The 14832-nt window shown below is 41.1% G+C and overlaps 1 protein-coding gene across 4 annotated transcripts in view; it reads left to right on the forward strand.

Moving 5' to 3' along the window:
• Positions 1–14832, forward strand: part of BACH2 (BTB domain and CNC homolog 2) — a 338018-nt gene that overhangs the window by 85511 nt on the left and 237675 nt on the right. For 3 of the 4 annotated variants that reach the window (XM_045572691.1, XM_036414119.2, XM_045572690.1), the window contains exon 2: positions 2021–2133. The gene's annotated coding sequence lies outside the window, so the exon portion shown is untranslated. The remainder of the gene's footprint in view (positions 1–2020; positions 2134–14832) is intronic. The other variant, XM_036414122.2, reaches the window with a different exon arrangement.

Genomic DNA, 14832 nt, shown 5'->3' on the forward strand with positions numbered 1-14832 from the left:
ATTAGTTTAGTGCAATCTGTCTACCCACATTCTGAGGGAATGGGGATTGTGGCATCATTGGAGCTGGGTGGGATTTCCTTGGGGAAATTATTCCAAGAATTCTTGTCTGTTTATTATTATCTTTGTGTGCCCACCTTTCCTGTGTTGATGCCAGTGTGTACATTTGAATGGAATTCTGACATCAGGCATTTCTACAAGGCTTTTGGACAAACTTCCCAGTTACTTGCTGGGCCATAGCTTTTAAGTGAATCAACAAATACATATATTTAAAGGGAAATAACATTTATGAAGTTGTTTAGGTGTTTAGATGTCTTTTAGCTACGAAGTGAAATTCCAGGGACTCTCCCATGTTGTACATCATTGTTAAAAATGGTATTGCTATGACTGAATGGGGTATTTTCTTTGGAATCTATGTGTCTCAAATAGCCAGGGAGTGGCCTGCAATTTTCTGTCTCTGTCTTACTTATAAAAGGAACTCCATAATATTATGCTCACAGAATAGTAAATGTGCAGAGTAGAAGTTTATCTTTTGAAAATCTAAACTGTAAAATTATTTCTTAATGATGAAAGATATTAATATCTTTGACCTCTCTGTGTCCTTGACTCTGTCAGCAGTTGTGCCCGGCCCCCTAACCATTCTCCAACAGAGCAAGGATGATTGCTAACAACTAGAGGTGATTATGGCGAGCCAGTGGGATTATGAGTCCCTTTTCCTATTGAACATTTTCTATATTGTTATTATAATTAAAAAGAATAGATTTTTTAAAGCACTGTAGTTCCATTCAAACTTCCAATTCCAGTGTTAACGGAAAGGTTTAGATAGATAAATGCTTCATAGATGCAATCTGAAAAAAAATACAGTAACAAGGTGATTATAAGGAACCTTATAGTGTTTATTCTCCTCTCAAATCCAACCATAAAATATTTTTCAATATTTCAAAGTGGCTACAAGTCTAGTTAAGTAGTCAAAGATATTTTATTTATTATTTGCCTTAATGTTTGACAAATTAAGAACCCTGGAATCATACTGTTAGGTCTGATCAAATAATTGAATCAATTCCCTCTCCCCTAGGAACTGACCTTTAGACCACTTCACTGGATGTGCCCTTTTCCTTAGACCATCTTCCACTTGCTAAGACCATTATCTTTCCCTCAGGACCCACCCAGAGAATTTCTCTACCATCTTGGCCTCGTGTGTTCCTCCCTCGGCAACCCTAACACATACAATAACTGTTTTACCCTAAAATTTAATTCAAGCAAATTAAAAAACCTACCTAATGAACCAACAGCATGGATAAAAGCGTGGACCCTTATTCCATTTGAGGGGGAGCTGGATCGTCTGGTTCACTTGGCCCTTGGAAAACTGACCCCCTGATTTGCCTGATGGGATACTTCCTCCCAAGGACTTCTGTGGAAGATCTGTTATCTGTTTGTCCTAACAATGATCCAGTCAGGCTCCAGCAAATGCCTTGTCATTCCTTTAGGTTTTGTGGGCAGCAGGCAAGGCATTGAGGTCAAGGAACACAGTAGGTGCTGCTCACATACTAGTCCTTTCCCTTCCTAAGGAAGTCAAAGTCTGAACTAGAAACTCTTATATAACTGACTTCTCTGGCAGTGCCCAGACCTAATAAGTACTCAGAAAAAAGTTAGAGTGAATTAGTGCTCTTGTTTCTATGTATCTGCGTTCTCTCCGAGCATATAATATGCAGCTTTTCCTTGGCCACTTATATGCTCAGTATCCGTGGCCTAAAGACTCTTGACTTGACTCTGTAGACCTGCACCGTCCAATATGGTAGCCACTAACCATATATGGCTGTTTACCTTTAAATTTCGTTAAAGTTCCATAGAATCGATTCCGTTCCCCTTTGCACTAGCTACATTTCTATGCTCAGTAGCTACCTGTGGCCATAGTGGCCATGGAGCATTACCATCACAGCAGAAAGTCAGTCTCATTGGACACCAGACTGCTCTGTGCCTTTCTGGGCACCAGCTTATGGATCTCCATTATCTGTGTTTGCAGGGCAGCTGCCTGCTTCAGGAAGGGAGGTCTATGGGAACAAGGAGAATCTTCAAGGACAGCCTCGCATTGTGACATGCCTGATCCCTCACTTCAGGCCCTGCAGTATGAACAAGGTAAGATGCTCTCACTTGTGTCTTCTTTACGGTACCATGATGTTTAATGGGTACACAGTGTCTTTCTATGTTGTGAGGAGATTACTTCTCTTGCCCAAAGCATTCCAGAGGTTTGAGAATTGTGTGACCTGAAAAAGCAATGCTTGCAGTCTAAGGTCACAGGAGCTGGTGGCCACTCTATGGTGGTACCGTCTTCTGGAGGTGTCATTTGTGCTTGCCCGTGCTTGGCCTCTAAGTTGCAAAATATTGGTTATTAGTATTATTGTCTTGACATGAATATTGGAAGATTGAGACTCTGGAACGAAACTACCTGGGTTTAAATATCAGCTCTTTCAGAGGGTAGCTTCAGTGACCTTGGAAAAATGTTATGGTTTTCTGTGCCTCAGTTTCCCCATCTGTAAAATGTTGGTGATAATGGCCCCTGTCTCCCTGTAGTATGTATGAAATGAGTTCATGTGTGCACCAGTGCTTAATATATGTGCCTGTACTCATTGCACGCATTTGATTAAATATTTGCTGTTTGAACCATGTTTTTATTGGGACACTGTTATCCCTTAGTCATTGTTGCTAAAGAATCTTCAGTGCCTCTGCAACATTTCCATGTATTCCCTGATTGGCTCGGCAGGCAGTGATTGATTACCAGGTGGGCACGCTGGAGGCGAACGCTGAATGGGGTCTTCAGCGGGTGACAGATCATTTGGGGGTAGTGAGGCTGGTGTTCTAATGCAGCACGTACCAGAAGCTCTGGAAGTTCAGGAGAAGGCACATCTGACTCTCAGGGACCTGGAAAGGACAGTATGGAGGAAGTGACATTCTGAATTGGATCCTGGGTGATAAATAATCCTTTCTTTGGACTTAGAAGTAGGGCAGGTAAAGGAAACAGCCTGTTTAGGGTCAGAAGCACATGAGAAAGTCTGGCATGTTTAGAGAATGACAAGGAGGGCATAATGTCTCAGCCTCAACACTGCGGTCATTGGGACCAGGGAATTCTCTGTATCCTGCATGGGAGGACGCATCCCCCTCTCCTGATGTCAGTTGTGATAACCAAGTGTCCCCCTTGCGGGGACAAAAATAGCCCCGGTGGAAGATGGCAAATAGGAGCTGGAGAAGGAGGGAAGGGTCCCGTTCTGAGAGTGACTGAAGGATTTAATTCAGGGAGAGACATTTCGGAGGCCTGCAAAAGAAGGCCACCTTATCTTACCACCTTATCTCTGGGTTGTGGCAGAGTTGGACAGTGCTTTCACATGATTTGCTCTTACAAAGAAAGGTATTAGGGAATCCCTAGGCTTTTAGAAAGCACATTTACCTTATTGAGATTCTGTTACTAAGTGCCCCTTTCCAGGGGAAATTTTCCTCCTAGCCAGTTGTTTGGCCCACTCAGTGTCTGCTGCTTTACTCCATCTGAAGAGACCAGGAAAAAATAAGCAATTATTTTTTTCCAGAGGTTTCCATTTAACTGAGCCAAGGCAAAGAGAAGGAAGCCTTATGTTGACACGGCCCTCCCCGGCTTAAATACTTACTTTAAGCAGTCTTTGAGGAATGAGCTATTGGAATTCTGGAAGATTATGATTGGAGGTTGCGAATGAGAGGAGATTCATCATTGTGGCCATTGCAAACCACAGCTTGTGCTAGAGTCTGGTATACTGAAGAATTAAGACAACTCTTGGAAAGGCTCTGATTAGCAAGCACGATGTAGTAGGACAGCCCTGCCCTACATTTCTCCAGGGCAACTCAAGACTTGATGTCATGGTTTGGCTCTTGACACACAGCTGGGAACCAGACTCCTTAGACATTTCAAGTGTCTCAGTAGGTGTGTCTGTGGCTTGGGAAGTTATGTTCTGCCCGAGTGGCCCAGCAAGTACGTTATTTTATATTACAGCACTTTAATTTAAAGTGGTGATTAAGCATGGTGTGTAAGCATCACAGGTCAGCATTTTTCCTTATGGTTTTCTTGGCATTCAACAAAGACTAGGGAAGGAAACAGATCTTCTTGGCACAAATAAAACTAGAGAATCATCTCAGGAATTAGAGAATGTAAGTTAGAATGTAGGAAATATTTTTTGTGGGTGTGATTGGTTTTCTAGGGAGATTTGTTCCTAGAAAGTTAGAGACCTTTGCCGAAACCGGTTTGGCTCAGTGGATAGAGCCTTCAGTCGGCCTGCGGACTGAAGGGTCCTGGGTTCGATTCTGGTCAAGGTCACGTACCTTGGTTGCGGGCACATCCCCAGTGGGGGAGGGGGGAGTGGGAGGCAGCTGGTTGATGCATCTCTCTCATAGACATTTCTAACTCTCTGTCCCTCTCAATTCCTCTCTGTGTAAAATCAATAAAATATATATATTAAAAAAAAGATTTAAAAAAGAAAGAAAATTAGAGACCTTCGAAGTGTGCACTTTCCACTTCCCTGGAGCTATACCGTAATAACTCTCCTTCTTTCCCAAACCCCAGCTAGCTGATGGAACAGACACTTCAGTTAGGGAGGTGTCGGGATGGGGATTGGTCGCAGCGTTCTGGGGGTCAGTGCGATTCCTGTGAAAGTGACAGGGCACCTTGGATCCCATGCATTGACCGCTCCCTTTGGGGTCAATCAAAGACGACATCCCTAAAACACATAGGCATGGCCCCCATGGCACAAGGGGTTGGCAGTTGGACTCCTTTCACAGGGCTAACCTGACAGCCAGTGAACAGCTGCCCTTGAACGTCTGTCTTTGCGGGGGTCTGAGAACACACCTGGAGGGGCTGCAGCTTCGGCCCTCAGACACCGGCATGCCGGTGCCTGTGTGCTGGCAGAGAACAGAGTGAGGGCATCCCCCGGGCGAGTGCTTCGCAGGAGTCCTGTGTCCTCCCCTAAGGCCAGAGTACATGGCACATGTCCGTCTGATTTCCAACAAACACATAAGGTTTATACAGAGTAGATGCTTTCCTGGTTATTCACCTTTTTAATATTGTGAGCAGACTTTAAGGGCTGTACAGTGTGGGCTTTGTGTTCTAGCCTTACATGTTAGAGAAATTGTAGTGCACAAATTTTTCCTGGGAGCTCCTTCTCCCTGGCCCTTATGCAGACTTGAAGACCATCTTTCCAACTTCCATACTCTCCTTAGGTCTGTTTTTCAGGAGCTGACGTTCCAATCTTCACATGGATTAAGAACTTTTATCATCAGGACATAACTTTAAATTTTGTCAAAAGTCTTCATCTTTCTTGGTCATTCTTTTGTTAATATGTATAAATATATTACATTATAGATGTAATATATTGTGAATTTTTACTAGTAAGAAGGATTGTTTGGAGTTTGTTATTATGCTGTAAAGAGAGGATTTTAGTGTTACCTTAAAAATCATAGCCAAATGGGCTGAAAACGGCTTGGCTCAGTGGATAGAGCATCAGCCTGCATACTGGAAGGTCCCAGGTTCGATTCCAGTCAAGGGCATGTACTTTGGTTGCGGATACATCCCTGGTGAGGGGTGTGCAAGAGGCAGTTGATCAATGTCTCTCTCATCGATGTTTCTAACTATCCCTCTCCCTTGCTCTCTAAAACATCAATAAAATATATTTTTTTTAAAAATACAAAAAACAAGAAAAAATTATAGCCAAATGGGAGGCAGGTTGGACAAAAAGGGGTTTGGGAGAGGCAAATTGGGCAGGATAAGACACATTCATTACATACCACGATGTAAGCTAACAAACCCACACAAATAGGGACAGGCTTCCTCTCTTGAAAAATCTCTCTTCCTAACAGCAACCTTGGAACTAGGATCCTAAACTCTTTCCCTTGTGGTTCTAGTTTCCATGAAGGCATATCACATGGCATTTTCTACCTTGAATTTATGAGGACACTTCATCTGATTGAAAAAATAATTGATTTTTCTGTTATTACATAGAATGCTTCTCTTCCTCTTCCCACAGTGAAAATGAATCTTCCTGAAAATCGCTTCTATCTTGTTATGTTCAAATAAAGCCAGATCTGATTGTTATTGCTTTGGACAAATGCCATGGCATCAAGTGGAGTAGAGTGGTGTCTCTTATTTCTCTTGATGGGTGGATGCCACTGTTTTGCTTAAAATCTGCCCAACAGAATCTTCTTCTCTGAATAGATTCCAGTATTCAGCACCATATCCTACTGTGCCAGGTTTGAGGCACTTTCATCTTTACACTCAGATCAATATCTCTTCAGTCAACTAAAAAGTAAAACTGAAATTTACTGACTGCCTTCATTTGGAGGTTTTTTTGTTTTTTTTTTTTTGGGTGTTTTGTTGTTGTTGTTGTTGTTTGTGTGTTTTTTTGTTTCTTGTTTTTTTTGTGTGTGTGTGTGTGTTTAAACTTTGCACCTCCTTAATGCAAAGCAGTAAAGCCCAGAACTCATTACCTCTCGCTATCCTGCCCAACATGTAGCCTGTACACAACTCTACTTGACTAAATATCAGCTCCTCCATCACATATCTATCGAGTGCATGCTATGTGCCATGTGAACAGTACAACAGTGAACAAAACAAAGGTCTTTGGCCCTTGGAGCTTCCGTTCTGGCCAGGTGAGAAGAGTCATCAAATCCCAGAGGTTTAATATGAAAATACAAACCTTATGTTAATTTTCCCCCCACATTTTAAACTTCTTTCACTGAAAGAGCTGGTTAATTAAGCTATTGGATGCAGTATAAGGAATTGGTAAAGATTAGACATATATGATCTCTCTCTTCCTCTTCCTAGGATGCGCTTGGTAGTTCTACCAAATGATCAGTCTGCATTTAGTGAGGCAGTACTGTTGTTTTTCTGAAGGCCACAACCAAATCCCCCTTGTGGCAGACTTTGAAGAAATACCACACTCCAAAAACTGTGACAGGGAAGAAAATACAATAAGTATTAAATGATCTTGGAGTAAAGAAGGCCTTGTTAATTTCTGGTGGCAAAAATTATAAAGGAAGAAAATGTATGTAAAACCTGAAATTTTCATCAAAAGACATTCTGAACTATCCTCAAAGACAAAAGACAAAACCAGGACAGTATTTACAACATATAAGACTGAGTTAACTGAGCTAATTTAGTAAGAGTTCTTATAATTAATAAGATAAAGATGATTATTCTAACAGAAAATAGGCAAAGAACAGAAAGAGAAAACCAATCAAAGGAAGAAATAGGATCAGTAAATAACATGTAAGAAAATGTTCAATCTTGATAGTTATCAAAGAAATGCAAATTAAAATGATGAGATGGTTTTTCTACTTATACAATTGAGGATCTGTAAAATGTACTCAGTGAAGGTAGGAATGGGAACATTAGGCTTTCTCATATACAGTGAAAGAACATGTTTCACCTTTTGATTCAAAAATTATATTTCTAGAACAGTTACTCAAATGAAATGTCAAGGAATATATAAAAATTTAGCTAAGACATTCATCAATATTGCTGTAATATTGTAATAGTAATTTTTCAAAAGGAATAACCATGGTACAGCTATACAATAAAAATACCAAGGAGGGATGAAGGGATATTTAATGACATAAAAAGGTGTTCTAAATTCGGGGTGTCCCCCAAAAGATGTATATGTACTTTAACAGCTGATTCTATTACATTTTATTTTATTTTTTTTAAAATATATTTTATTGATTTTGTACAGAGAGGAAGGGAGAGAGATAGAGAGTTAGAAACATTGATGAGAGAGAGTCATTGATCAGCTGCCTCTTGCACACCCCCTACTGGAGATGTGCCCGCAACCAAGGTACATGCCCTTGACCGGAATCGAACCCGGGACCTTTCAGTCCCCAAGCCGACGCTCTATCTATTGAGCCAAACCGGTTTTGGCTGATTCTATTACATTTTAAAAATGAAATGTATTTTAATAAATATTGTTTAATAATTATTCAGAGTGTGGATACATTTTTGGGGACATACTGTGTACTGTGAAATGTCAAGTTACATACCAATATGTACAGTTTTATTATTGTTTCACTTTTAAAAATGTATATATATATATATTTTTTTTAATATATTTTATTGATTTTTTACAGAGAGGAAGGGAGAGAGATAGTTAGAAACATTGATGAGAGTCATCGATCAGCTGCCTCTTGCACACCCCCTACTGGGGATATGCCCGCAACCAAGGTACATGCCCTTGACTGGAATCGAACCCAGGACCCTTCAGTCCCCAAGCCGACGCTCTATCCATTGAGCCAAACCGGTTTCAGCTAAAAATATGTTTTTTATTGATTTCAGAGAGGAAGAATGAAGGGGAGATAGAAACATCAATGATGAGAGAGAATCATAGATAGGCTGTCTCCTGTATACCCCCTATTGGAGAATCAAACACACAACCCAGGAATGTGCTCTGACCAGGAATTGAACAGTGACTTGCTGGTTCACAGGTCGACATTCAACCACTGAGCCACACCAGCCAGTTTATTATTTCACTTTTTAAGGTACATGTCTGCCCACAGAAAAAAAAAGATTGCAGATACACATCAAAATATTAAGAGCATTATCATTTTTTGCTTGTATTTGTAAATTTTCTTTAGCAATGTACATTTTTTATGCTAAAAATTATACCTTTTATATATATAAAAGGCTAATATGCAAAGTGTCCCTGTGGGAGTTCAACCTGGAGACCGGGATTTTGATTGCTCGCTATGGTGTGGTCTTACCACCAGGGAGCGACATGGAACAAAGAAGGCACGGACCGGCAGCTAGAAGGCCCTGATTGGCCCTCATCGCTGGCCAGGTCTAGGGACCCTATCTGTTCACCAATTTAGTATACCAGTTTCCAGTTTTAAAATAAAAGACAAATTAGCTTTAAGATGTGAGCTTTACTGTATTTTTTTTTTAATCCTGAGGATTTTTTAAATCGAATTTTTAGAGAGGAAGAGAGAGAGAGAGAGGGAGGGAGGGAGGGAGGGAGGGAGGGAGGGAGGGAGGGAGGGAGGAAGGAAGGAAGGAAGGAAGGAAGGAAGGAAGGAAGGAAGGAAGGAAGGAAGGAAGGGAAAACTGAGTCATTTGCCTCCCATATGTTCCTTGACCAGGGATCAAACCTGCAACCCAGGTATGTGCCCTGCCTAGGATTTGAACCCACAGCCTTCTGGGATTGGGATGATGCTCCAACCAACTGAGCCACCCGGCCCGGGCAAGCTTTGCTGTGTTTTTAAAATAAATGTGATACAAAGCCTGGCAGGATATTACAGTGACTTTCTCAGAGGGTGGGGACATGCATTTGTTTCTTTTTTTAATAAAATATTTTTCTGTATTTAAAACTTTCCTATAATAAGTATTGTGTATATAATTAACAATCAAGAAATAGGCATTTTAGCTGTCTTACATAAGTGCAACTGGATATTTAGTGAAGATACTTGGTGGATAGATAGAGAAAAGAGCCAGAGCCTTTGGTTAAAACAGATTTGGACTCAGGAGTCCTTCTATTTGGCATATTACCAGAAAGGAACATGTTAATGAATTAATGATACCAAGACATTATTTCCCTTTTCCACTCTCCTCAAGGATATGACAGTTTTTCAAGAGGCTACATTACATACCAATGACATTATTTCTGTGAAGGCTGTTGGGATGTGTGCTTATGTGTTCCAAAGTTCCTCAGTTTTTCTTTTTAAAATGATAAGCATTGATAAAAAAACAAAAGCAAAACTGATATAAACAGAAGCTCTTTAGGGTCTGCAATAATTTGTAAGTCTGTCTTGAGACAGGAGTCTGAGGATCACTGGCTAGACTGTGCCTATATTTGGCCTAAACAGTGTTTGACCGTCCTCAGTCTAAGGAGCTGGGCCCCGGGCCCTAAGCACTGAGTGCCTGGCATTGTAGTATATCTGTTCTCGCCTTCTACGTCTTTAAGGAAAAACTGGCCTTAGTCCTTATTTTTTAAAACTTTTATATAGATTTTGTGAGGATAAGTGGAACATTTTTGGCATAAGGCCAGCCTAACTCCTGTATTACATATAAATCAAATCCTGCTGAATGTAGGGTAGATGGAAACAGCAAAGTCAGCCCTCCAGTCTCTTCCATAGAGATCACGCTGGGAAATCCAGTGCATGTTTGGAAGAAAACAAGGCTGTCATTCCCTCTGAGAGGTATAGGAGTGCAGATTTAACATAAAACTAACCATGCAGTCCAGTAGATGGTCCATTTGGTGTGAAGTAAGGAGAAAAAGACAGATTTCAAAGAATTAACAGAATATGAGAATGCTCATTTGTCTTTAAAGTGTGTGCATGTATATAATTTGTATAGTATGTGTATGGGCAAATAAACAGAAAACATACACATGCTATTGGAGAATAGCTTCTTAAGTTATTGTAGAATTATCTCTTTATCTCTTTATATGGTTATTTCTACAATAGAAGCACCAACAATGCCTCTATTTCAGCCCTAGTGTTCTCCCCCTTTCTGCTCAACCAGAAACAAAATTTAGTGGGTCCCATGTGTACACACTAACCCCTGGCCCTCAGAGCAGCTCATGATGGAGCAATGGTTGGTGCCTACTTCTCTGAGAAGCAGTCTTCATGGTCCAAGGTGTAAGTTGGAAATCTGAGTCTTTCTGTAGAGAGAGTTGGAGCATCAGATGAATAATTGTGGTAGAGTGCCTGGAAATCAGCTCTAGCCCGAGAGACCCTGTGTACCCCCTGCAGTATTCACACAGACATGGCGGTGCCTTGGTTTGAGGCGAAGCGGTCAGAAAAGATGAAGGAGAGTCTGAACAGGGCAGAGGTAAATTAAGGCTTACATGCAGAAAGGCTGGACATTCGGTTTAAGACGTAATGACCCAGAGCCGCAGAAGGGATAGGTTTTGACATGACTATAATATAACTTCACATCTGAGCGACCTCCCTGTGAATCATGATAAGCTCTGTGAAATGTGGCCACAGTTCCTGACCATAAAACAGGTCTCACTTGGAGGAAAGAGGACATGTGGTCCCATTCTGTTCTTTTTCGTGGCACTTCACACGTGTTGTGATTTAGAAATCTCATCCATCCTTCCTGAGGATTTAAAGAGGAGTGCCTAGGATTTTCTTGACTAAAACAAGTTTTGCATTTTTTTTTTAAATTGACAAAAGTCTCGGGCCAGCCTTCACGAGGAGCCTTAATTGAATGTTGACTGAACGGGTGGCTTCTCCTTCCGCATGGCTGTATTGAACTAAGCCCACACAGCCCCCCCGCATAATCAGAGGAACCCTTGGACACGTGATGTGTGCTTTGACCTCTTTCTTTGATGCGAGTTCTGGCGGAGACCCTGTAACAAAGGGGCAGTGGATTCTGCCCTTTATGCATCACATAGAGGAATGCTTCTGTCTTCCAAGTCCTCAACTCTGCCCTTTTTCTCTCAATTAGTAATCTTTAGTGGATATAACGTTACATCCTTTTTTTGTGAATTGGTGATTGGAAACATGACTAGTTACTCAGTTCATCTGTGGCTTGTCCATGTTTAGAATTTTTAACAATCCGCTTGATTGGCCTGATTTTGTGAACATATCATCTTGAACAGTGGAACTGCTGTGTAGGAAGGGAAATACGTAACAGAGAGATTGCTTCCAACCCAGCTTTTTAATTTGAATTCCTGATAGTTTCAATTGCTTCCCCACTTCCTTTTGTGCTCCAAAAGCCTTATAATGTAGCTGTTTTCTGATAGTCTTTCCAGCTATCTATTATCTTTTGTCTCTATGAAATAAGCCCAACATTATTGTTTTCTATAAGAGGTTTTCAGAGAACATTGTACTTTTGGAAATATATGCATCATTGGCTTCATTTAAAAAAAAAAAAAAAAAACACCTCATGTGATAAAATAATTGTACTAGATAGAGATGCCCGAGTAGAATATTGAAACTACACACTTTGCAGAAATTCCTCAGTTAATGTTCAGAAGACATATTTCTACTCTCTCATAAATGACAATGTTTAGGTTTAAATGAGAACATTTAGATTCGATTAATCACAGTGTATGTTCTTCTAGTTTTCTTTTGTTTTTTATGGGATAAAATAAAAAAGTCTTCAGACTTCAATAAAGTGGCATTATCTTGAGAGACTAGTCTCAGTTAGATATAAATATAAGCAATTAAATGTTGCAGCCCTAACCGGTTTGGCTCAGTGGCTAAATATAAGCAGTTAATGAAGATAACCAACACTATCCAGAAAGGTAACGCGTCATCATATGTTACAGTGAGCAAAGAGCACCTGTTAATTAGAACAATGGGCAAACTGCAATGAGTTATGAAAAAAAAAAAAAAAAAAAAAAAAGATCGGGTTTAACTTAGCAATACCTGCGTCTCTTGTTACGTTTTGACTCCAACCCATAAACAATTTGTTGTGACAGCTCTAGGCTGGGATTATGGCATTTCGGATGAGGCCTGATTATAGCTAAAAATAGACCCGTGTATTGAAGATCAGAAGAGGAATATTAAACAATTGAAATTTTGTGAAAGACTGATGCGGTTTCATTGTAATAATTTCCCCAAAAGGCACATTAGTAATGCTGCTAAATACAGACTTTAATAGACTTTAATAATGTGTACTCCAGAGGCCCTGATACACAAAGGAATAATGTATAAAACATTCATTATGGAAAATTGCTACCTTTTTTTATTTAATAAGAAATCTGTTAAAACAAAACCATTCCTCTGTCTATGGCATTACGTTCCTGGGTCTTAGCAAGATGACGAATAATTGCCACCTTCTTTTATGTTTTCTCACCTATCCTAATCAAGTTGCAATCATACTTACTTATTTGTTCCAAGAATGAAAATAGGGTTAAAAAAAAAACACACGAAAACTTGCATTGGATGGGCCCTTATTCGGTTTTTGCTCAGCCGCTCATTACCTGTGTGATCCTGGGAGAGCACCCTAACACCCAAGATCCGTGTCTTCATTTGCAACCGAGGGATTGTTCTTCAGCTTACTTCACAAGGTCGTTGTAGATGTTAAATGTTGACACAGTGGAGCTTCACATAATAGGCCCTCAATAAATGCTTCCTATTATGATCCGTTTCTACAGCTGTTTCTCTTTATGTTGCTGTTTCTATGGATGACATCGTGGGTCAGTGGTGGGGGTGGAGAGGAGCAAAAAAGCAATTAAAAAGAAGCCTCGGTAAGCAGCACCATCGCCAAGCCTTGCATTGGATTTCAATTTGATTGCAGTGTGCTGCTGCTGAGAGCCATGCTGTTGAGGAGAGAGAGAAGGGTAAGAAGCAGGTGCTCTTGGGAGAACAGAGGAGCATTTATCTCTTTTAATGAGATAACATCATTAGAGTGACAAAGTGCAGCGAATCGATACTCGAAATGGACTGGTGCTATCTTCCCAAAATGTGCCTATTGTCACACTTCCCAGCCTCAAAAACTGCTGAATCACGGATTCTGTCTTATCTGTTACTGGAGCCACTGACTTTGATCTCACAGACTGGATCCACACCGTAGGGATCTCCACAGGAGGAGGAGACGGACTAATTGGATAAATGAGAATGGTCCAGGGTGATTTATAAGTTGCCTTGTAGTCAAGGAGCCTCAGAGAAGGAGGTTGGGCTTCTTTCCCCTCCTCGATGTCTTTAAACGGCTGCGCATCCCAACGCCAGCCCCCCCACCCACTCTCCTGCTCTCCCGCTCTCTGTCTCCTTCTTGGTGTAATGTCAGAAACTCTAATCATGTCAGACTGTGACACTGGCAGCCCTGACATTCGCAACAAAGAGACACGGAGGAGAGAGGGGAAGAGAGACCGAGGAGGGGGAAGGTGAGGAAAAGCAGCCGGGGAAGGTTTTTTTTTTTTCTTGTACATAAAATCCATAGCTGCAAAATCGCCAGGGTCCTGGATATATCACACCCAAGGAAAATTAAGGAAAAGAGCAAGGTGAATTCTGATGGAAACGGAATTGGGCTGGGAAGATTTTGTGCTACTATTTTCCCCTGTAATTTTTAGATTTCATTGTGTAACTTAGATTATAGTTACTGTGGCTGTTATTTCTCCTAAAAAAAAAAAAATTAAAAAAAATGCCCCCTGCCATTACCCTAGTTTTTCTCTTTGAAAGAAAGCAAAGTTGAGCACCCATCTTAACAGGAAGGGCTGCTTTCTAAAGGGTTCCTGTGGTATTACCAGATTCCCATGGTTTAATCTGAACAATGGCTGCTGGTTCAGGAAAGAAGTCATTGCTGAGGGATGTTTTCTGTCTGTGACAAAGCTGAAGAGGGGACAGACTGTCCGGTGTCATCCTCCTGCCGCTTACCCTTGGCCTCCCACACCTACCGCTGCAGAAAGTGCTGAAGTTACCTGGCCCCTGGAGTGGGCCGGCTGTGGCCAGCTCCTCCAAACACCTCTGAGGCTGCTCTCCCCCTCACACGTTCTCCACGTGGTGAGAGGTCTCCAGTCTCCATCCTGGATCAGCCCTGGACTGAAACCTGCTGCCACATGTGTTGCATCCAGATGCTGTGATCTAAATTGGGCTCTGAGCTCAGCCCGAATCATCCTCGCTTTTCTATAAACAGGGGACCCAGCTGCCAGCTCAGCTTGTGAGGTATTGTGAATTACAACTCTATGTCTTCACTGGGTTATATTCCCTTTTGCTTTTTCAGCATGCAAGGGAAAAGAAAAGAATCAAAAAATGGAAAATGATGTATTCATCCCATATTAGTTACCCTATCTTGAAGGAAGTACTTTTTTTGGTCTATATTTGAGGGCAGAAGGTGTTTCATGGTGACTTCTCTTCAGATGGATTGAAATAATATCAACTGAAAAC

This window comes from Pipistrellus kuhlii, unplaced genomic scaffold (genome assembly GCF_014108245.1).
Source record: "Pipistrellus kuhlii isolate mPipKuh1 unplaced genomic scaffold, mPipKuh1.p scaffold_m20_p_5, whole genome shotgun sequence".
In the NCBI taxonomy this organism is placed as follows: Eukaryota; Metazoa; Chordata; class Mammalia; order Chiroptera; family Vespertilionidae; genus Pipistrellus; species Pipistrellus kuhlii.